A 25,303-nucleotide genomic window follows, 5' to 3' on the forward strand; every position below is an offset into this window, starting at 1 on the left:
CCTGTCACCCTCTGTCTCTCTTGTGACCACACATGCCCTCTGGCAAAAGCAAATGAACAAACATAAAAACAAACAACTGGAAACACTATGTCTGTATTTCCAACAATTATTATCTAGGAAAGAAGAAACCCTGTATGCCATAAGATCTCAGAGGCACTTGCTACTTTCTCACTGAGGTAGAGAGTGCAGTGACAAAGACCTTCCTTCTGGTGAGTATGGTGGCTTGACCTGTCTCATGAGTTTGATGGACTCATTGATAGACAAGAAGAAGAAAATTCTCATTCCTGGTATTATGAAGCCATGGTCCCCCTGTCCACTGAGAAGCAGGAGGTCTGTGGCATCAACCTTGCTGTGAGGGAGCTAACCATGGACATGGTAACATGGAGGCTGTCTTACATGCTTTGTTTCTGAATATCTCCTATTCCACGAGAGCCAGTGTGTTTGGAACATATTTTCTGGGATTGGGAAAAAAAAAGTTTCTGCTGGATTAGCCATTAGTTAACTAGAACTTTAATCCAAAGCTCCTATCTTTGAGGTGTTTTATATCTTTTGGAGATTATTTGACAGATTGGTGATTGTCAGTGAAGATAATAATTTGGTCATCACCTTTTATCTTTTCCTCCTAACACAACACTGCTACAATCTTTAGTCTGTTCTTATATATGTATAATTTTTAGTTTGCATTTCTCTATAGTAAAGTGAAGTTATAACCTCAAGACAGTTATTTTGAGTGTAGAAAAAGATTGATGCTTCTATGCATCTTCCTTGTTTTGTTAAATAATTCAACTTTATATTCATCTTGCATGGACCCTGATATTTTTCTATCATGCAGAAGCAATTGGTTTGAATTTATTGCTCACTTTGGTTCCCAGCTTCATTCTGTGTAGTTTTTCCTCCATTGCCTTTTCTATCCAGAAAATTACTGTTTTGGTGTCTATGGCTTGTATTTTTTTTTCCCCTTGACTATCAATGTTGTCTGTTTATATTCTATCTTTTGCTTTTATTTCAAAGGACATTGCAAGGTAAAAAGTAGGGTATGCATTAGAAGAACTGAACTACTTCTTATTTCCCACTTATTTCTTCAACGTCTCTACACTGCAGCACTGTTTTCTGCTTCTCTATGGCCGCCATCATCAAACTTAATATGATTTAATAATACCATCTGTTTTTATAAAGCTACAGTCACACAGTCAGTTTTCGATCTGAACGGAACTTGAAAGCTGCATCATTTGCTAACATTCTAGAATAAGGACTCTGACTCCTAGATGTTTCTTGTTAGATTCCACAGCTTGTGAGAGGAAGAACAGGGCCAGAACATGGGCTTTAAGGCATGGCAGTCTTTCTTCTGTACTTTTACGTAATCTTGAAATTGTGAAAGCTTAGTTTAAAAGCTTTTTGGTTGTGTAGTACTTAGAATGTACTAGGACTGGCACCAAGGCCATAACCCACTCCATCTGCTCCTCTCCCCATGTGAAGGATAGGAAGAGTGAACTGAGTCAAGGACAAAATGGGCTGTTGGCATCCTTGGGTATACATAGTTACACAGTTAAGTGACTGTCTTAGTGATTCCACATGGAGGAAACAAAAGAACCTTAACAAACACCACAATACAAAACCTCTGTTAATTACAAAAAGAAATAGAACAGAATTCATTGAACAACAGAATTTTGGTTAGCAATGTTTATGTATCCTTTTATTTAATGAGCAGTTTCATATTAAGGAGTGCTATCTTCTTCATTTAAAGATAACTCAGTAGTTTGGTTTTATTTTATTTTAGTTGAATGTTTCCTGTTATTTCAATAGCATAGAACTACAGGTAACATACCATTAATGGAAGATCATTCAACCCTAAAAATATATTGTGTATGTAAATTAGCAATACTTACTGCTAATAAGTAATAACAGTACTTCTATCTAATAGGGTGAAGTCTACTAATTAGAAAACTCTAGGACAAATATACTGATGAAAAATTATTCATTCCTAGCATTATTCAAATATACTACAACAGACTAAGTTGAAAATGAAGTAGCTTAAGAAATAGTGATTTATAATGAAAATGAATAGTAAGGGTTATCAATAAGTACTAATGCTGTATAGGGCCAGGAGCTGCTTTTTAAACTACCTTGTTTTCCTCCTGGCATAAAGCAGTCTACATTTCCTGTGCTTCTCTGTGGTTGGCTGAGGCCAGGTGACGTGGTCCCAACCAATGGAGTTTGATGAATGTGATACACATAATTACAGCCATCAAGGCACCAGAGCCATGCTCTACCTTCTGGCTTTCCTGTTAAATGAAGAGGCCCGTGTAAGAGTCCATGGCCCTAGACTGGAGCCAGTAGATGAAAGGAGTGCTTAAAGAACCAGTTCTCTTCATCCCCACACTTTCCCTCAATAAAGTGCGACAAGAGAGAAATAAACTTGTATTGCATTACCTTATTGAGATTTGGGGTCATTTCTGACAGCACTTAGTCCTGACGAATATTAAAATGCAAGTTCATAAAACTGCATCTGTAAGAAATGTTAAGAGTTCATCTGTAAGAAACAAAGACAGGATTTGCATTCTTAGATAAGTTTGTGGACTCTTCAGAAAAAAATCCTTATTGATTTTCCTGAGGCCATAGAATAGTCTTTGAGACAGGAGTGGCGCAGAAAAAGTAGAAAGAAGTGGGTGGCTCAGACAACTATTTCCTTGAACGTTATGAATAGGATTTTGTTTGTTTGTTTGTTTGTTTTTAAGGTTTTTGTCATAGAGTGTGTGTGCTTGCCAGAGGGAAACAGGGACAGTGAGAGGGAAAGTGAGAAATCACTCCCCTAGTGGATGGTCATGCAGCAATCCCTTCTCCTCTTTTCTCCTCCTAGGATTTTTGACACATATGCACATGCACCTAGCATGATTTTCAAGCCACTGGGTCCAGGACTCAAACCAACCACTGTCGCTATGTGAGAGTACAGCACCATAACCACTAGGTGACCTGCTGGTTCCAAAATAGGATCTTAAAAGTGCATTTTTAAGGAAATTTGTCTTTTCTGAAATAGATTAAAACCGGTGACCCGGGACCAGCAGTTAGCGTAATGGCTATGTTGCTGAACTCCCACGTAGTCGACCGTGGTTCAAGTCCTGGACCCGGTGGCTTAAATTCATGCCGGATGCATGTGCATGCGTGCCCAAGATCCCGAGAGGAGAATGGAGGAGAAGGGATTGTGGCGTGGCCATCCCCCCAGGGGGTTGATTTCTCACTTTCTATTTCTCTGTCTCTCTCTGTCTGTCTGGCGAGCGCATGCGCCCTATAGCAAAAACCTCTCTCAAAAAACAAAAACAAAAACAAAAAAAAAAACCTGTGACCCTGTGTTAAGGCATGAGCTGCCCACTCCGTTTTTCTAAGGAGATAATAGAAAGGCTTATGTATGAGCCACCAAGGTAGAAAGAGAGGTGGACCAAAACCTGAGTTGCTAACAGGGTAGGACTGTTCGGAGTGCCACTCGTGATGGCTGTGGAGTGCAGTAGGCATATGTGCTAGAAACAGAGGGGTAATCAGACTTTAAGGCAGGGATCAGAAACAAGAATTGACACTTATGGATAAGAGCTATCTGTTTCATCATATTTCAACAAGAGGATTTAACAGGTTTCTTAGTTCACTCTCAAAAACGTTATTTGTACACAGAGAGGTTAAGGAGCAATGAAGTTTAACATATGTGAAAGTGCTGTCTCAACTTTTGCTACTTTGTGTTGAAACGATATTTATTTTCATTAGCAATTTCAGGAGACACAAAAGTATCTCCTCTGCTTGTTAGACATTTTCAGAGACAGGTCTCTAATGCATTTTTTTCCCCCTAAAAACAATCTAGGTTAGGTGCTTTTTCCGACTTTATGTTTTCAAATATTCCTTTACTTATATTGTTTTCAAACTTTAGTAAACACTAAAATTGCCTTGGGAGCTTGTTAAAATATAAATTCTATGTGCACACTGAGTAAGATTATTGTCTTTAAAAAGAGAGAGTTGTTGAAAGCCATTATTTGACTCTCAAACTCCCAGTCCAGTCAAATATGTCCACATATCCCAAGATGTCTGAGCTCTTCAGCATTGGATGTTGGCTTTACTTGGGAATCACATTTCTTCCCTCAGGGATATGGCCAAATTCCACTTAATCCTCAAGGTATAGTGTAACGGTCACCTAAGGAAATGCTTCTGGATTTCCACAGTAAGATGTAATCTTTATTTTTGTACTATCACTTTGTGACTAATTGTGTGTTCTGTCCTGGCTGGCATCATGGCTTTTACATACTCTCTCAACTTTCGCCCTTCTTCCATTTCCTAGAACATAATTATTCTGAGAATGCTCTCGTGTACATTTTCAATGCCCAGTACACATTGGATTTAACAGGAACTTTTTAAGCCAAATTTACTCTTGGGGTCTTGTTTTGAAAGACGATACAGTAGAGATTCTGTAAGTACTTTCCAAATCAATGAGGCCACAAAAGCATCCCGTACCTCAAATGTTCTATTATGAAACGAGGGACTGTTTCTTTAGTTTGGGAATTGAATTTTAGTTGAGAGTATTTACTAGTGGTATTTTCAGGAGATTTATTAAATATGAAGCTTTATGCATACAAAGGTGTCACCTCCCACCCCCCAAAGGCCCCCACAAACACACATTCTCTCTCTCTTATACCACATAGCCAGTAAGAGCCCAGCTCAGTCCTTTGTGAAGGCAGAACTCAGGTTATGTAAAGGTTCTTCGGTTCTTTCTTAAGATGCTTTTTTTCTCCCTCTCATAAAAACTCAAAAATTTTGATTTAGGGTCATCCTAATCCTCTTGATTGTTAAATGTGGATTCATGTTGGTGTCTCCCCAGGGTGAAGGCAGATTTGATGTTGAAAAAAGGAGGGCCCTCTAATCGGTACATTTTCCTCAGTCAAGTTGGCTAAGATACTCAAAGGACTGATGTGCTCAGAGTTGGTGGCTCTGCAAGCTACAGCTGGTTTTGTTGAAGTGAAGCCCTGTCTAACATCAGTTGGTATTTTCATCTTGTTCTTTCAGCAACAGAGCCTTCAGCCAAACTGAATCAGACACTTGTGTATTATGCACTTGTTTCTTTTCACAGTTCTTTCTAATTTAGCTATTAGTAGAGATTATCACCCAACACTGACCTTGTGCCTATCCAATACTGAAAGGAATACTTGTTTGGTAGCTTTCCTTAAGCATTAATTACATTTGAAACTACTGGCCTCACTGCATAAGCTTCTTAGAAATTCTTCCTGAAAGGACATGTCAAGGAAGCCTCTACAGAAAGAACTGAAGTTGAACTAATCTGGCTAATTAGAAGTTTCACACTAGAGAATATCCTAGAATGGTACCATTATTATTACCTTCGTTATTGTTTCATTTTTATCATACACTTTCAAGTTCTGTCCAACTGAACTTTTTGCAATAATGGGAATATTCTACGTCTGTGCTACCTAAGGTGGTTTCCACTAGCCAGATATGGTCACGAGCACTTAATATAGCCACTGTGTCTAGTGTGGTTGAGGCATAGAGTTTTCGCTAATTGATTTTTACTTCATTTCATTTTTTTTTTATTTCTTAAAAAATCTAGTAATTTCTCTCCTCAGTAAGTGAGAGAGATAGAAAGGTAAAAAGAGAGGAACAGTTACTGTCAGTAGGGTCTTTATGCTGTCGCCACTCCTAGCCTCACCTGCCCTGGATTACAAGCATGAGCGCATTTAGGGTCCCCAGGGAGATCCCAAGACAAGAAATGAGGGTCTTTCCCGTGAGAGCCCAATAGCACTACCGCTTCACCACCACCTGGCCCCATCTGTTTTTCTAAATAAGCCATGAAAAACAATATTCAATTTAAATATGGTCTTTGGCCCATTATGTGATAACTTCTATGCTTTAATCTCTCCTTCATTTTCACTCTACTTACTATAAAAGTGGTAGAATCCTTAGCTTTAGTGGCATAGGAAAACATTTTTTTCTTACCTTGCGCAGCTGTAATTTTATAAGATGGATTATTCCTATAATTCAGATTGCATTAATAACATTCGGGATCATGCATATCATTAATAGTTGAAAGTGAGCTGTTTATGATATGAACCACACGGTTAATACAGAAGAGTTCATCTATTTGGAGTAGTCCTTGCGAAGGGGGTGATATTCTTAAGATGCACAAGGACAGCAGTTGCTGACAAACAAGTGTTGGGTTTCCCTTCTTTGGTACGGTTAACAAGACATGAATAAAGAAGAGAAAGCAGTCTGTTAGAAACAACTAAAGCTGTGGATCTTTCTATATTCTGTTTTAAGGATTCTTTAGTTTTATAATATATTCGTTATAGAAGATCCAATTACGTGTCCATTTAAAAATTTAGTTGCTTTCTTTTTATTTTTTTCTTTTTAACTATGCCACCATTATATAAATGATCTATTTAGAATTTTTGGCATCATTGGCACTAGCATTTCTCAAGAGGCTACAACTAAGGATAGACAAATATAAAGGATCAGAGTATTTGGAATTTAAGGGGAACTTAAATAAGTGCTAGCATTTTAAGGATTATTTACTTAATTTTACTTATTATTATTATTTTTTATTAGCTGTAGGTCATGTGCCTTCACCAGAAAGAGACAGGGGTGTGTGTGTGGGGGGGGGGGTGGAGGAAGTGAGAAAGCAAGCCTCCAGGTATAGGACTTGGTTCTTTGTTACTCATATGGAAGTATAGCACTTTAGCCACCACATCACCTGCTGGTTCCAGCTCTAGGGTTTTAAATAAATGAATACCAAGACCCACTGAGATTCAAATGTGAGGTAGAGGACATGTAGAGTATGGGAATTTAAGGACTTTTTTTGTTTTGAAAACAAACAAGCATCATTTCCTTTTGCTCTTTGCTTTTTCTGCCAGAGGGCGCAAATGCTTTCCAAAGAATCACAGAGAGACAGGGAGAAAGCACTCCCCCAGTGTGGCATGGTCATGCTACCGTTCTTTTCCTTCCATTTCTCCATTCTGTCCTAGAACTTGAACCACTTAGTCTCCTCGGCTCCAGCTCCTTTAACCATCAGGCCAAGGGAACCACTTTTGCCTTTTCTTTGGACAGGGAGGAAGCACTTCCCCAGTGTGGTATGGTCATGCTACCGGTTCTTTTCCTTCCCTTTCTCCATTCTGTCCTAGAACTTGAACCACTTAGTCTCCTCGGCTCCAGCTCCTTTAACCATCAGGCCAAGGGAACCACTTTTGCCTTTTCTTTGTATTTACCCTTGAGTTTTTCATTTGGTGTTACTTAGTACATGGTTGACATCATCACCACTTCCACCACTGGCCAAATGCCATTTGGGAATGATAATGAGAGCTTTATTTCTTGTTGCAGTTTCTAAATTTGCTAGAGACATCTTATAAATTCCCCCTTTAACAAGATTAGGAAGTAGTTGAACCTTCAACTCAAAAGACCCTCAAGGCTTGGTAAGGGTAGGAGCCAGGAGGAATTCCTTTTGTTGTACATTCCTGACAGCTACTCATTAAATATAAATAGGCAAGAGTCATAACGTTATATTTCTCTTTTGAAATGTAGAATTAGCAAATTAGAGTAAAAAAGATTATTTAAGCAGAAAGGAAGGTTAATTGTAGCACAGACTAATGAAGATTCTTATTTACTTGGAAGTTTAAAGTGTGGAATCTTCAGGCCAGCTAGTAGCCTGGTGGTGAAAGGAGGCTGGAACCCACACAGCCAACTGCCTGGTTGGAGTCCAGGGCCTGGTGGCTTGAGAAGCATGCAGATGCCTGTGCATGTATGCCCAAAATCCCAAAAGGAGGGGGAGAAGGAAGAGAACAGATTGCAGCAGGACCATTGCCTATGGGGGGGAGGTATTTTCTACCTCTTCCTCCCTTTCTCTCTAGTGAGTGCAAGAGCCCTGAGGCAAAGTTAAAAAAATAAAAAAGGAGTCCTCAAATAGCTAGAATTTGTCTAGTCACTCCCCGCTAATTAGATCTAGTGGATGTTTACCTTTATCTCCTCTATCTAGTTGCAATGCCCACTTCATAGGAGAGTCCTTGATGGAGTCCTTAAGAATAAGGACAGTGTTTTGTTGTTTGTGTATGTCTGAGCTGAGTGTCTAAAATGTTCTGCCAACTGGTTGAGGGTTTTTTTGCATTTTTAAAATAAATAATGAATAGCCAGGATATACTATTACATGATTTTTCTTGTCATCATGGTGTCTGGCCATTACCAAAGCAATTTCCATAGTAAGGAGAAATATCTGCTTGATAACTAGGGGCTTCCCAAGCTTATGTTTCTTTTATTTTTTGAGAGAGATTTTTGCTATAGGACCCATATGCTCACCACAGAGACAGAGAGGACCCATATGCTCACCACAGAGACAGAGAGACAGAAAGTGAGAAATCACTCTCCAGAGTGGATTGCCATGCTGCAATCCTTTCTCCTTCCTTCTCCTCTTGGACTCTCAGGCACACATGCACATGTACCCGACATGAGTTTTAAGTTGCCGGGTCTGGGACTTGAACCACAGTCAACTACGTGGGAGTTCAGCAACGTAACCATTACACCATCTGCTGGTCCTTCCAAGCTTATATTCCTTAAATGCTATATTTGGTGGCGCCACCAGGTTGTTGGTAGTTAAGGCACTGTATCTCACATGGCTGACTGCAGTTTGAGTCCTGGACTTGGCATCTTGAAAATCACACTGGGTGCATGTGCATGCATGCCCAAAAGCCCAAGAGGAGAATAAAGAAGAAGGGACTGAGGCATGGCTCTGCCCCCTGGGGGTGATTTCTCACTTTCCCTCTCTCTGTCTCTGTCTCTCTCTTTGGTGAGCACATGTACCCTATGGCAAAAACCTCTCCAAAAGAAAAGGTTGCAATTTGCAATGATCTTTTTTTTTGAAATCTGCATTTCAGTTCTTAGATAAGTTAAGTACTTAATAGTCAGGGACAAACCAGTATTTATGAGCAAAAGCAATCACTTAGACAGGAATTGTATAGATTTCAACTTAGTTGGGATAGAATTATTACTAGATATCTATATGTCCAGGAACTCAAATCCACATGCCATAAAATACTTCTAACATTTCAACTGAATAACATATCTTTCACTGATGTGTTAATCATGTTCAAAAGCAATGAAATAATAGCATATTTCTAATGATAACATTTTTTAATTGAGAATGGATGACTATTTATATATTCCACAGATACTGTACTTCCTGATTATGTAGCCTATGAGATAAAAGAATTAGCTTAATCCTCAGCCCTTTCAGTTATTTGAACCAAAGCCACATGGAGCTTGATAAAGAGCCCAGTCACATTGGCATAATTTCTGATTGTTTCCTTTTGAGAAGCTCAGAATGTATTCTGTGAGTAGTTCTTTCCAAATATTGAAATGCTCCCTTGGAAAGAGCTCACAACTTGATTTATGCAGGTTGGCCTGGCTGGCGTATCTGAGACCTGCTTGGGTTCCAGCTGGGGTAATACAATATGTCTGTGTAACCAGTGGCCCAGCCTTCCAGTCAGACCTCCGTTGCTGCTATGGAGACTCAAGCCACACACAAACCAAATGACGAGGAGGGAATTTATCTTAAGCTAAAGTAGGGTTCATGGGAAATAGGAATTTTAAAATAGGAATTGCATTCTGTATAGGAAGGCCCATGGGACCCCTACCTGGAAAATGATCTTAAGTGAAAGCAATCTGTCAGACACTAGATGATTTCTTTCCTATAAGAATAGCCAATGTTTACTGAGCAATTTGTCTGTGGCAGGCACATGTGCGTGTGTGTTCATCTGTATTCCCTATCACATTATGAATAAGATACTGTTATTATCTTTCATTTATAATGAGAAAACTGGCGGTTGGAAGAGCAGAGTGACTTATCCAGGTCACAGGTTAATAATTACTAGAATAGGGATTCAGATGTGGGCACTGTGCTTCCAGAGCCCAGTCACTTAACCACGGCACTGCTGTGTGTCTAGCAAAGAGGTTGCTCTTTTTCTCTTCTCTGCGTACAGCACTCCATGGTGAGCATAAGATGTGGAATTAGGGCTCACATTCCACAAACGAAAATATGGTAATCATATTTTTTATTTTATTAAGTGAATTCTAGGATGTCAGACTGCTTTCTCTGATAGAAATAAAACTTATGTTCTCATTTCTAATTTTTACCAATTCTCCACATAAATGGTGGCAAGATTCCAAGGAAGGATTAGATAGATGTTTGCAAAGAGGGAATGTCTAGGTAATAAAGTCTACCAGTTGTAAATCTGTTTGCCTTTTTTTTTAAAGAATTTTTTATTTAATTTTAATATCATTATTATTATTATTTTAATTTGACCAGTGAGAGACAGAGAAAGAAAGAAAGGGAGAGTGAGAAAGCAAATCTTTAGGTCTAGGATTTGAACCATAGTCAGCCATGTGGGAGTCAGCACTTTAACCAGCACGCCACCTGCTGGCCCCAATGTGGTTGCTTTTAGTGCTTGTTTTGCTAGAGATAGGAATAAAAGGAAAAGATTTCTGTACAAGTCAGGCAAACCAGATGGATGCATGAATGCCTGATCTGTCTGAATTAAACAACTGCACCTCGTGGTTCACATTGTAGTTTTACCCATGACTTTCCTGATCACTGTATCACTAGATGTTTTTTCCTGCATGTCTTATAAGTTTTCTCATTCATTCTCTTAATACATTTGCATTCCTAAATATTCTTTTTTTTTGGGAGGGGGAGAGGTTTTTGCTATAGGGTGCGTGTGCTTGCTAGACAGACAGAGAGAGACATAGAGACAGAAAGCGAGAAATCACCCCCCAGGGGGGATGGTCACGCCGCAATCCCTTCTCCTCCATTCTCCTCTCGGGATCTTGGGCACGCACACACACATGCCCGCAATGAGTTTTAAGCCACTGGGTCTGGGACGTGAACTGCGGTCGACTACGTGGGAGTCCAGCGACATAGCCATTACGCTAACTGCTGGTTCCCTCCTAAATATTCTTGTTAAACCATTCTTGAATTCCTTGGAGGAAAAACCCACCTGGTCATGACAAATATATATTTTAATATTTACATATCTATTTCTTGTTAATATTTTATTTAAGATGTCAACATCCTTGTTGATTGGTAAAATTAGATTAACTTTATTATCTTTTCTCTCTTTTCCTCAACGTGATGCCTATCTCTTAGATAAGAGGTAGGCAAAGTTGTTTTTCTATAAAGAGACAGAGAGGGCCAGCTAGTGGTGTGGTGAAGTCAGCTGAGTCCCACATGGCCAACTTTGCTGTTCTAGTCCCAGACATGGCAGCTTGGAAAAACTTGCCACATGTATGTGCCTGCATGCCCTGAGAGGAGAATGAAGGAGAAGAGACTGTGGCATGGCCACTTCCCTTGGGCAATTTCACACTCTTTCACAATCCCACTTCTCTCCTGTGAGCACAAGAGCCCTCTATCAACACTAAAAACAAAAACAAAAACAAAAACAAACAAACAAACAAACAAAACTAAAGAGGCTAAAGAGACAGATACAATTTAAGGTTTATGGTTTATGAGCCAGTATGGAAAATTGAGATTATTGTGTTAGCTGTATAAAACCAACAGGCAGTCAAGACTTGGCCCATGTGCCACTTTGCCAACTGCTGTGTTAGGGAGCTGACCTTAAGGCACAGAGCTAGCTATTCCATGGTTAGAAAAGTCAATTAATTCCTGCCAAGAGCAGGCTGATGTAACAAGAGACACATTCACACTGCAGATACCCACTTTGTGTATATATGGTGTGAAACATTTACATCTGAAATGATATTTTTTCCATTTGTTTTATTTGTAACTTAAACGATCTTTTCAGTGGGGAAAATAATGGAAGTTGGAGGTTTTTAGAAGTTGGGAACTTTTTAGATGATATTGACACCCCCACAGTAGGCAGAAGCCTTCCTGAGGATCCCTGGGTGACTGGCCAGAGCACGTTTTGCAAGGGCTTGACTCCCTTCCTTGTTTCTGCCAGGGAGAGTAAGAGCAGAACTGAACAAGACACCTCAGGGACAGATTACCAGCAGGAGGGTGCGGACAGACAGACAAATACAGTGTCTACCTAGAGTATAAGGAACAGAGGGACTAATGGACTTATCTCATTCTTTCTTTTACTCCCCTTCCACATACCAAAATGTAGATGGCCTTTTTTATTTATTTATTTTTTATTTTGCTAGAGGATGCATGTACCCACCAGAGAGAGAGGGAAAGTGAGAGAGCACCCACTGTAGGGGATGCTCATGCCACAATCCTTTTTCCTTTGGGGATTTTGGGTTCACACACATGTACCCAGTGTATTCCTCAAGTGCATTTTGCCGTGTGGGATCCAGCTGTCTTAACCACCATGCCACTGGCTGGCCCTAGATGTTTATTTTAAGTGACAATTTTTACATGCTAGACTTCTTTGAAGTTTTTATTGTACTATTGAGATTCCCCAAATGATACCCTAAAGTCTGGCATATTGGCATTCTGAGTACTTTGAATTAAAGGAGATTAGAAGGTCTCAGAAGCATTGTCTTTCTGACCTCCTAGTCTAACTCATACCTCTTCTTCTCCCTTGAAGTGAATAATATAAGCCAGAATTCCTCTTCCCCATGACAGGTCATAGAAACTATAACCCTTCTCCCTCAAAGCAATCCTAAAATCTAGAATGCCCAGTTAATTTCTGCCTTATCCCCTCTCCCTTAAAGACCCCAATTCCACAGAGATCCTGCTTCATCTTTGGTTGCTGAAATGCTCCACAGCGAATTCAAGAAGAATCTCAATGCACAGGCCTTGCCGGGGTTCCCCCCTCAGCCTTCCACCATTTGGTTATATCTTTTTGTCCAATCACCTTTCCACATGGTTGTCCATTCTTCATCATACCTAAGCATAAAAATACAAAGTTCTCCCTCCTCTTTAGGTCTTCATTTCTGAAGACTTCCATGTCACATGATACTTGTTATGCTTTTCTCTTACTAATCTGACTTTTGCATTAGAAGTGTCTGCCATGACCTCTATGATGGGTAAGGAAAGGTATCATACCTCTGTGTCACTACACTCTCCATTGTTGCAGAAAAAAACAGAAGCCAGAAGTGAAACAGCACTCGACATAAGAGAACTTCGTAACCTCATTATGCCAGTGGGTGTGGAGGAGCTCGTGTCCTAATCTCTGAGCCTGTCCACTGGGTGTGCAGTCCTTTTATAGGGACCATTGACAAGGGGGCTGGGGTGGGCTCAACTGAGTGAGCTTTTGGGCAAGGACTGGTTGCTATGCAGAAGCAAGGCATGTGGGCTGCTTGGTTAGGTAAGGGGAAGGGTCTCTAGCAGCTCTGGAGGAAAGGGCCCCCTTTCCTCATCTCACCATGATCATCTTGGATGTGTCAACCAAAGTACAAAGTGACCAGTTGACCATCCTGCAGAGAGGAGCATTTGAACACTGGACTCTCGTTTAACTACCAGACATCTGAGAAGCTGGGGAGATCTTGAAGAATCTTAGAGATCTTTAAGCTCAGCAGTTTTTAAAACTCCTAAATAGGGACCACTAACTTTTCTGAGATCTTGAGGACTCTAAGGACTCTCTTCCCGACACAAACTTGCAGAAAGACAGCGCACATTCAAACACATTTCATACAGTTTTTAAGTTTCTTGCACTTCTGGTGAACCACCCTTTGTGGAACCCAAATTACATATGCCTCATCTGGTATAGTCCCCTAAATGACCTAAGGATACTAAGACTTGAACCAACCTATTCTTTCTCTTAGTTTGGACAGGAAAACAGTGTTGTATCTATCTTGAATTTGCAGTTACTATTCAACTTAAAACATTATTTTAAATTTGCAGATACTTAAAAAGTGTCCCTTCTTTGAACTTCATAAAATTCATACAACTTATACTTCATAAACATTGAATTCAATTTTTTATTTATAACTACACCTATAATGAAGCATTTTGTGTGCAGTTTCAGGCACTTCTTGGCAGAAGATTTAAAGATAGTGTTTTGTTGCCATTTTTGCAAACACTTCTTTTTATTTAAAAAAATTTTTTTTTGGTATAGGGTGCATGCGCTTGCCAGTCAGACAGAGAGAGACAGAGAGATAGAAAGCAAGAAATCACCCCCCAGGGGGGGTGGCCACGCCATAATCCCTTCTCCTCCATTCTCCTCTCAGGATCTTGGACATGCACACACACGTGCCCGGCGTGAGTTTAAGCCACCAGTCTGGGACTCGAACCACGGTCGACTACGTGGGAGTCCAGCAACATAGCCATTACGCTAACTGCTGGTCCCAATGATACTGTATTTTAAAATCCATTCATTTGTAGCACCACATAAGAGCATGACTTGTACTGCTTTTGGTAAATGTAACATACACAAAGCTCCTAGGATAGCCCTATTATTTCCTTTTTCTCAAAAATTGTTCTTATAAGAAGTGTCAGGACCAGCAGTTAGTGTAATGGCTATGTCGCTGGACTCCCACGTAGTCGACCGCGGTTTGCGTCCCGGACCCCGTGACTTAAAACGCTGGGCGCGTGTGCGTGCGTGCCCAAGATCCCGCGAGGAGAATGGAGGAGAAGGGATTACGGTGTGGCCATCCCCCCCTGGGGGGTGATTTCTCGCTTTCTGTCTCTCTGTCTCTCTCTGTCTGGCAAGCGCACACGCCCTATAGCGAAAACTTATCTAAAAAAAAAAAATACAGTATCATTGATGTTTATTTTTTAATTTTCAGAAGATCAGAAAAGATGGTAATTACTTTATGTATATGTGTCTGAGTTGGAACTAAACAAAGAATAAAAGGTAGTAACTTCCACAGAATTCAAATTTAGGGAAACTCTAGGACAAGTGTATGCAGAGTGGACCACCGTTTCATGACTATTCGTGCATGCACACTTGTGCTTGTGTGTGTGTAAAATAACAGCTCTGAAATGGTGTCTTTTCAAGGCAAAATAAACAACTTTTCATCTAAAATTATATAGTTCCAAACTTGTATGATCCGAGGAGCGGAAAGACCCAGTGTAAACAAACACGATGTAAGAACTGTAAAATAGTCTCATTTTCATTGTTTACTCTGTAATATGTTCACGAGAATCTAAAAATCCATTTCCTTCTACATCTATTCTAGTTTAGATGGAAAAGACTGAAATTTTACATTCATACATGGATTTATAGTGCTTGAGTTGAAATAATATTATTTTCTGATTTAGAGGCATCAGTTCCTTGCCAAATTTGTAATTTTTCTTAGGGTATGTTTACAGTGAGTCCCTGTGCTTAATTTTATATGTAAAAATGAAGACTAGTAAGCAGTCTTTGAAAGAGGTTATCTAGTTTAAAGCAATGTTTCCTATCTTCATTTATTTTATTTTCATTTTTTAAAAAGATATATTAGTGTTCTGTCCTGAGCCTTCTGCCTCAGCCTCTCCAGTGGCTGGGGCTGTAGGCATGTACCACCCCAGCCAGTTCTCTGGGTGGGCCTGGGATCTAACATGGGCCTTCCAGGGGGCCTCAGGCTGAGGAGAAGCAGTATCTTTATACCAACATGCGTTCTCAAGACTGGACTCTGTCTTGCTTTAAATATGCTCTCAACTTCAAGATTTTCTTCTTTCATTTAACTTCATAGAAGAGAAATGTCCTTCTCTTTCCTTACAAATCCTGCCCGGTGATCCTGGCTGTCTTCCTCTTTTGGGCAGGAAGCCTAAGTACTTAATTGTTCAATCTCTACATAAGAATCACTTTGCCCAACAATGAAATACAGCTGCCTCAGGGTAAAATGCAGCAGCTGTGGAGCAGAATAAGCTCTCCTACTCTTCAGTTTGGGGCCTGGCAAGAAAGGGTTGCCTACAGGCAGTGGAATGTTCAGTGTTTGCCCACTTGACCTCATTCCCACCAGTACCCTCACTTAGTCCACCTAACCTTCTTTATAATGTTTATGTTTTTCTTCCCCTTCTGATCTTTATAAGGTTAATCTTTTTTCACGTTTTGCCAGTTTTCCTCCCCCCCCCCTTTTTAGTTAATTCCCCTAATTTTCTGCTCTTGTGCGCAGTAATTGTCAGTTTCAAGTCATCTGTCAACCAGATTTTCTCTAGAATATTTAGATTTAATCTTGACATTGCTTGTCCCTCTGTGCACCCTGATGGAAGCTCTTTAAAATGCTGAGCAGAAAATAGAGTTTAGGGAAACCTTGGGCCAACTGATGGCCAGGGACTGAATTAGAGGCTTACAGAGCTTTCTTGCTAATTAGATTTAGTCACATGGCCTTTGTGGCTCTGCCAATTGCAAGAAATAATTAGCTACACACTCCAGCCTGGAGGCCTTCTAGTGTGTCCAGTTAACAAAAGTGAAATCTCTACTAGGGTTGTGATGGCAGGTCCTGTGGTAAACTTTTCCCAGAAATTTCTTAATTTTTCCAGTGTAAATGTATTCCTCTTTTCTCTGGACTTCTTTTATTCTTTATATTTGGCAACTTACTATACACAATTGTGTGGCTTTTTTTTTTTTTTTTCCTATTACACCCTGAAGTGACTCTTCAGTGTGAAGGGTGACTTAACCTTATCTCCTGAGTTTCACTTCTGCCTTCATTTTTATTTGACTTTAACCATACCTGTTCTGACTCTGCTTGTTTCCAGGACTTACCTCCCTTTGCTCCCACCTTATCATCATCTCCCTCCATTTCTTCCCCTGCCAACCGTGAGACACATGCTCACCTGTTTAATATCAAAGAATGGACCTAGAGACATGAGATACGGGGAAGCGAGACTGTAATGGCGGTCTTGCAAGATCGAGTGTCTGACAGGCAGGCATGGCAAAATTGGTTAAAACAAGTTTATTCCCTAATGCACAAGACCCTCCCCCAGTTCCTCATTGGTCAGTTACCATCAGGTATACAGTCTTCACAGAGGTTGCCTACATTTTATAATTCCCTTATTAGGTATTTAGGTGCAGGTTCAGGACAAGCTCACAAAAAAGGGCCCACCAACTGGCCAAGGAGGGAGAACTAGAAAGTAAAAAGGAACAAAGGGGCTGGTGACCAGTCACCATCTTGAGAAGTCATTTCTCAATGGCAACTTGTTTTGGGGTTGTGTTTGCTCAGGGATTTTTTGGGAATGTGTACTTTCTGGGGTTGTCATATCCACATTCTGACTAGTCAACTTTTGTTAAGCTATTTGTGAAAATGACTCACGTACCGCTATTTTTTTACACCAACATAAACACATGTTTATTAGTGTTGAAGCTGAGTGAATTGCAAGCACTGAAGTGGAGTAATAAGGTGGTATAAGAACAACAATAACAACAAAAGTTCTGTTTTCAAATTTGAGTTCACATAGTGAACTGAGAAAAAAATGCCTCGACTCTCCAGGCACGTTGCTCAGGTTCTTGTTTTGTCACCTGTAAATAGAGTTCAGCAGCTTGGAACCCAGGTGCCACCTTTGAGATAGTGAATGATCTGTGGTCAAGACAGGAGAGCATGCTTTCTACTCTGTGGTCTTCCTAGGATTTACCATCTTATGATTTAATGATTCTAGACCCAAAGAATAGACCACTTCCCTAGGTAAGAACATGTATCTCCTTCCTCAGCCTCAATACACACACACACACACACACACACACACACACACAGCTTATCACATTAAATTGGATGGAACTTACTCATTTCCATCTAGATTGTAAGGATGTTTAACTTTCACACATCTATCAAATTGAAATACATGTGGTTGGCCCTAAATATTCTTGACTCGGATTTGGAATAATCCATTCAACATTTATTGAGCCTCATTTTTTTTTTTTTATTTTATTATCATCATAATCTTCCTCCTATTACACTAGATTACATATAACTTTACATTGACTTCCATTGCTTTTTCAAAAGGGAATGCCATGCATGTCAGTCAATACAGAGACATCAATCTCCCCGCTTCATCATTCAGTATCCCTTCCATGCTTTTCCCAATAATTATTATTATAATTTTTTTAAACAATCAATCACTATTTCTCATTTTGCTTATTAAAAAGACTTCACCCATCATGAAATACTTCCCAGACCGGTTCAGTTGAGAATACTATACATGTCATCATCAACAGGTAATAAACCATATCTATTTCTCATTAACATCCTGCCTCTCTATTGTTCACTGCTGTCTTTATCCTCTTCTCTCTCCTTTTTTTTTTTTTATACTTTGTTTTTTATTATAAATTTTTTTTTCTCATCACAACACACATATGAATTTTCCATCCAAAATACACTGTGCATTGGCTCAATCAAGCACATCAACATATATGTTCTCAGCAAATGATTTCCCAATTTTTGTGTCCTGCATACCTTGCCTTTTGTTTTGCCATCCTAGGTTCCCCATCCCCACCCTCTGCCATGTCCCATCTTCCTCCTCCATTGTCCCTGACATTCATGATTGCCCTCAATGGCTTCCGCCCCCCCCCATTCAATTGTTCTACCAATGAACTCAATTAGTCTAAGTATATCCACTAGCTAGCACAGCTGACATATCCTTACACATGTATCCAAATCTGATCCTAGGCATAAACCCCAGGGAGTAGAATGAACATATTATAAAGTAGACCCCAGTTGTGTCCATACAACTCTCTTCAGTCATCAAATGTGCATTTTTTTTTCCTCCTGCTTATTACTTTTTTTATATTAAATTATATTGCCTAACACTCATTCCCTGAGTATCATCACAACACACCAAGTGTAGTTTCCCATCTAGGATAAACTACATAGTGTCTTAATCAAGCATGTCGTCACCAATACTGTTCCATTTCTACTTTCATACATATAAATATGCCCGCCTGCCTCCTGCCCTTGAGCCTCATTTTATGCATTTAATGGCAGCTTATTGTCAAAAAGAAACATATATTTTAAAGTTCTAATAATGTTAAGCAACTATCTTTCAGTTTTATGATTTAAGTGGAAATTCCGTTTTTCTCTGTTAGTGTTGAAGTCAGTAAATGAAATAAATTAGGATTTATGTGGACAGAAACATGTCAGTGTGTCTACAGACAGATAGCAGCTTTCTGGCTATGTCCCCTTCTCCCTTCCAGCGGCCCCATCTGAGGAAAGAACACTTCATCGGAATGGTCACTGGCTTTATGCTGCTTAACGTTTGTATCCATAGGCCTCTTTCAGTTCACGACTATACGTTCCTAATGCCTATAAGCTAAAGTTGATGTGTTCTCTCAACCCTAAAGGCTCTAGTACCCTTGGGCACAGATGTGACCACAGGAATGTCTCTAGTCAAACTCAGCTGCAGGTAATAGAGCTAATCTCGTGGCTCCGTGTACCTGCTGGCCCCTGATGATGCTCACATGTGTCATTGGCCTCTGTCTCTCCCCAGAACTATACAGACTCACATAGCCAGCTGATTACTGGATAGCTCTGTTCATCTCTCATGGACATCGCAGGCTTTATTGTTCAAAACCAAACTTCTGATTTATTTCCCCAAACCTGCTCTTGCCCCAGTTTTCTGTATCTCACTCATTGTTCTCTCATATTTGGAGGCATACTTGACTAATACTCCACATTACCTCTTGTCTTCCAACTGTCTTGGTTCTGCTTTCAAGATATGTCTAGAATGTCTGTGTTAAATGTGAAGTATCCACACAACGGCATGCTATGTAGCAATGAGAAATTATATACATCCATAGTAACAATTTGAATGAACCTTATAAACTATGAGAGAGGAAACAAGTGAGAGCCAATTAAATATGTACTTCAGATTTATTTGTATGGATTACGTGAACATGGAAGACCCACCCATGCTACTGAAGTCAGGTTGCCTTTAGAGGTTAGAGATGATAAGGGACCATGGCAGGTAGGGGGTATATTAGGATGGTTAGTTGGCAAAAGTTAATCAGACTATGTGCTTAGGATATGCACACTTTCTGCATATGATTTCTCTGTCAAAATAATCTGGATGTGTACTGCTACCTCTCTGATTCAAAGCATCATCTTTTGACCAGGTTCTGATGGTGGTTTCCTACCTGGTTCCTTTGCTGCTCTGCATAGTGTGTACCCAGTGATCATTTTTATTTTTTTGAGAGGTTTTTGCTATAGGGCGCGTGCACTTGCCAGACAGAGAGACACAGAGAGACAGAAAGTGAGAAATCACCCCCCATGGGGGGATGGCCATGCCGCAATCCTTTCTCCTCCGTTCTCCTCTTGGGATCTTGGGCATGCACGCACACTTACCCGGCCTGAATTTTAAGCCACCGGGTCCGGGACATGAACCACAGTCGACTACATGGGAGTCCAGTGACATAGCCATTATGCTAACTGCTGGTCCCCCATGATCATTTTAATATGCAACTCAGATGATTGTTTTTTCTGTTCAGAAGCCTCCAATAGTTTCCCATCTTTTGCAGAACAAATGTCAAAGAAGTCTTCTCTGGCTTCACTTTCTCTTTCTCGTCCTCTTTCTCACTGCTCAAGCTGCACTGGCTATACCATTCTTTGATGCCGATCACCTTTCAGTCTCAGGACATTTCTGCTCTCCTGTGACCCTACCTGACCCTGCCTTAAACACTCTGTTTCTGTAGACAGTCAGGCATTGCCCTCACCCTCCTTCTGATTCTGTGCTCCAGTGTTTTCTTAGCTGCAGGACTTCCATGGCCATCCTGTATAAAATAGCATCCCTACTGCATCCCAGCCACGTGAGCTTACTTTCTGTTTTTTTTTTCCACTGGAATGTCACCATATGACAAACTGTATTTCTAATTTCTTGTTTTTCTGTCCTTTATGAAATGTTTAATCTATGAGGGCAAGGAGTTTTGGTATTTGTCAAATATGTTACTTTTTCTTTTCTGCCTAGAACAGTGCCTGGCACAGAATATCATTGAACATTTTAAAAATGAGCCAAAGCAATTGTGAAATGGGCACTAAATTGGCAAGAACTACAGTACTTACTAGATCCTATGATAGTATATTTCTAACTTCGTAAATATATTCCAAAGAAAAAAAGATTTAAATTTTAAAATATTAATAACTACTTTTATAATAAACTTTGTATGCCTTTTCCAATTGTCTATACAAATGCTTAACAAAAAAGAGAACTCAGATGAATGGTCCCAACGAGGAGTAGGAAGGAATGGAATGGGAATTTGGGGGTAAGGGAGAAGCTCCCCAATCCCTATTAGGGGTATTTCCTTGAATATTACATTGGAAAGCACACTGTAACTGAATGGAAGTTGTTAGATTCCCAACAAAGTGAAATACGAAATTATCTGAGCAACACTAACAGGTATTTTTGTATGATGTACCACATGCAGAAAACAACCAAATTAACATGAAGTGATATTCAAATAGAAAAAGTAAAACAGATAACAGTAAGTAAACATGGATTGTGTTCGTCTAACCTTGTTCATTTATATTAGCAAAGGAAGATATCATAATTTATTTAGGATATGAGTTTTATCTTTGACTCCAAATACACAACCCCAGTTGACATTTTGATCTAGTAAAACAACGCTTTAAATTTTACATCTGTAATATAGAATGTAAGATCATGGATTTAATATACCCCCTACTTTAAGATTTACTATTGAGTCAGCAGGTGGCATGGTCGTTAAGGTGCTAGATTCTGATATGGCCAACCACAGTTTGAGTTCTGGACCAGGTGACTCAAAACTCATGCCAGGCACATGTGTGCATGTGCCTAAAAACCTAAGAGGAGAATGGAAGAGAAGGGATTGGGGTGTGGCCATCCCTGTTTGGAGAGGGGGGATATTTCTCACTTTCCTCTGTCTGTCTTTCTCTCTCTGTCTCTCTTTCTCTCTATCCTGCAAGTGTACATTCCCTGTGTCAAATACCTAAAAAATAATAATAATAAAGATTTACTGTCAAGACATGTAGCTTATTATCACCTCAAAGAGCAGTAGGTTAAGAGATTTCCGCCCTTTTTTTGGTGGTATGGTGGACCAGATAGTCCTTCCAGAAGAGTATGCAGAAATAAAATGAGAACCACGCATTAATTATAAACATGGTAGGCTCTCCTTGGCTACCCTAGAATGTACTAAAAAATTCAGGTAAGTTGAACTATCTGGAGCTGAGCTGAAGGCAACATTAAAATGTGATGCTCTGAGAGGCTGACCCAATGTGGGATTGTTCTGGGTTCATATATGGAGACATTCCTGAGAACTCTGGGCAGGTGTGTGCCTGTGATCTGGTGCTGGTTGAGGCAGTATTGAGACCCTGTTGATGGTAGTGTTTGTCTGTCTGTCTCTTGCTCTGTGTATGTTTCTCATTCATGGAAGAAATAAATACATAAACTTAAAAAAAAAAAAAAAAAGGTTGACTGGTACCAGCAGATGGCCAAATGGATACATCGTTGAACTCCCACATAGTCGACCATGGTTGAAGTCCCTGGCCTGGCAGCTTAAAAATCCATGCTGGGTGCATGTGCAGAGGAGAATAAAGGAGAGGGAATTGTGGCGTGGACATCCCCCCAGGCGGTGATTTCTCACTTTCTGTCTCTTTGTCTCTCTCTTTCTGGTGAATGCACACACCCTATAGTAAAAATTTCTTAAAAAAAAAAAGAACGAAAAAAGAAAGTTGACTTTCCTGGGATTTTTTGTTTGTTTTTGCTGTAGGGTGTGTGTGCTCACTAGAAACTGACAGAGAGAGAGGGAAAGTGAAAAAAATAACAGCCCCATGGGGATTGCCACATTGCAGTCCCTTCTCCTCCATTTTCCTCTTGGAAAAATACACACACACACACACACACACACACACACACACACACGACCAGCATGTTTTTGAAGCTGCCGTGTCGAGGACTCAATTTGCCGAGTCGGCGTTGTAGAATCCCGCTCTTTACCCCAGTACACCACCTTCTGGGCTAAGACTGATTTTTTAACACAATACTAGAGAACTTCCCAGACCAGTACCATTCCACAGAAGTTTAAAATGTGATATTGACTGACAGATAAATCGTTCAGCAACACTTTATTTTATGCACTCTCTAGCCTGTCACTCTCATTACCTAACAAATGTATTTTCTCAGAGTTTCTTATGATATATTGTCACCAGGTAAATGTAATCATCCTTCTATCTATACTCTTTGTTCATCTGGTAATTTGCTTTGTTCCCTTTTTACCACTAAGTGCCCATCTTTTGCTTCAAGACGTTGAATTACCTATTAAATCCAATTTTCTCCTTGTAGCCTTACTGATTCCTTCTTTTGTATTATTCACCTTTATTAAGATCTCATTTTGATTACTTTCCAAAAACTTGACTACAAAAACAATTAGATGACCTCTTTGAAACATGTTGTAAATCATCCCAGCTTTAAAATAATTACAGCCTCAGTTTGTTATTGCCTCGATTATTAAAATAAATTCTATTATTCTATGTATTATATTTGCCTAATTTGCTTTTGTTCATGTTGCTTTTTTTAAACTCACTATTTCACCAACTTCTTTAAACTATGTTAGCGTGTTATCTGATTCTTTTTCTTTTTTTTTTTTTAATATCACCAGAGGGCATGTACGCTTACTGGAGAAAGAGAGAATGAACAAGTACCCCTCATGGAGAATGGTCATGCCATGATCTCTTCGCCTCCATTTCTCCCTCCTTTTGGGATTTTGGCCATGCAAGCACACATACCTGGCATGTTTTTCAAGCCTCTAGGTCTGGTCTGGAACTTGAATTGTGCATGTGACCATGTGGGATCTAGTCACCTTAACCACCATGCCATGGACTAGCTTGTCATTTGAATCTTATAGCACATTAGTGCTATACAGTTAAGGAGAGTCAGTCCATTACTCAAGATATTTTTGAACATAATGTAGGAGACATACGGAGAGTAGTAATGATGAGTTTAGGTAAATTGTATTCATTAAACGAGAGGAAACAACTTGAGTAAGTTTTAAATTGCCTCTGTATTAGTGTTCTATTGCTGTAACATATTGGCACACATTTAGTGACTTAACCAATGAAAATGTATTATCTTACAGTTCTGGAGGTCAGAAGTCCAAAATCAATTTCACAGACTAAAGCCAAGATGTCAGCAGGCTGGCTTCTTCCAGAGGCCCTTTAGAAGAATCTGTTCTCTTGCCTTTTCCCATGTCTAGAGGTATCATATTACTTGGCTCATGGTTCCTTTTTAGTAGGGATGTTACTCCCATTTCTAGTACGATCATCACGTTTCCTTTTTCTTACTCTAACTCTCTTGCTTTCCATGAATCCACAGGTTTGGGAGATAATAGCAGGGACATTGGAGGGGAGGATATCACCTTGACTATAATAATCCTGACTGGGGCCAGTCTTACTCACTTGAATGAATGTCAAGGAATTTACCATGCCTACACTAGAGAGTGTGTCCAACCTGTGGATCTCATTCCTCATGGATGTCATTATAGACACACACTTTCATTTGGTACCAAGGAGTTTGGGAGCTTCAGCAGTCTCCACCCTTTTGGTGCTCGGGACCAGTTTTTTTTTTTTTTTTTTTGGAGAGATTTTCACTGTAGGGCGTGTGCGCTCGCCAGACAGACAGAGAGAAACATAGAGACAGAAAGCGAGAAATCACCCCCCAGGGGGGATGGTCACGCTGCAATCCCTTCTCCTCCATTCTCCTCTCGGGATCTTGGGCACGCATGCACACGCGCCCGGTGTGAGTTTTAAGCCACCGGGTCCGGTACGCGAACCGCGGTCGACTACGTGGGAGTCCAGCGACATAGCCATTACACTAACTGCTGGTTCCCACTCGGGACCAGTTTTGTGGAAGACAATTTTTTTCACAGACTGAGATGGGAGGATGGTTTTGAGATGATTCAAGCACATTACATTTACTGTGCACTGTATTTCTATTATTACTACACTGTAACATATCAGGTCATTAGAAAAGTATTGACACATTTTTGTGTAGGAAAAAAAATACATCATGACTTTTCCAATGACCCAATGTAATGAAGTAATTACACAAGTGGGACCCTGGAGCTTGTTTTCTTTGCAATAAGATGGTACCATCTAGGGGTGATGGGAGATAGTGACAAGACAGTCCCATCTAGGGGCGATGGGAGATACTGACACCTGAAGTGTGTTACTATGTCCCATCTTCCCTGTAATCTCATTTTGGTTGCTGTCACTGCAGAAAACCCTGCTTCCCAAAAACAGGGTGTTAGAAGTGGAAGTGGGCTTTTCAGAGTTTTTGTAGCAATCTCAGGATGTTCTGCATTGGCTTTAATCTGGAATTTATGGAGATCTGAAGTTGTCTCAAACATAGTTTTTTTTTGGGGGGGGGAGATGTTTTTGCTTTAGGGCGTGTGTGCTTGCCAGACAGACAGAGACAGAGAGACAGAAAGTGAGAAATCATCCC

The 25,303-nt window shown here is 40.0% G+C and overlaps 1 protein-coding gene across 1 annotated transcript in view; it reads left to right on the forward strand.

The window, feature by feature from the left end:
- LOC114006288 (catenin alpha-2-like) overlaps positions 1–25,303 on the forward strand; it is a gene marked incomplete at its 3' end in the record, with an annotated part of 514,130 nt that overhangs the window by 329,842 nt on the left and 158,985 nt on the right. The window lies entirely within an intron of this gene.

The sequence above is a fragment of the Tupaia chinensis genome, unplaced genomic scaffold, assembly GCF_000334495.1.
Source record: "Tupaia chinensis unplaced genomic scaffold, TupChi_1.0 Scaffold146837_1, whole genome shotgun sequence".
In the NCBI taxonomy this organism is placed as follows: Eukaryota; Metazoa; Chordata; class Mammalia; order Scandentia; family Tupaiidae; genus Tupaia; species Tupaia belangeri.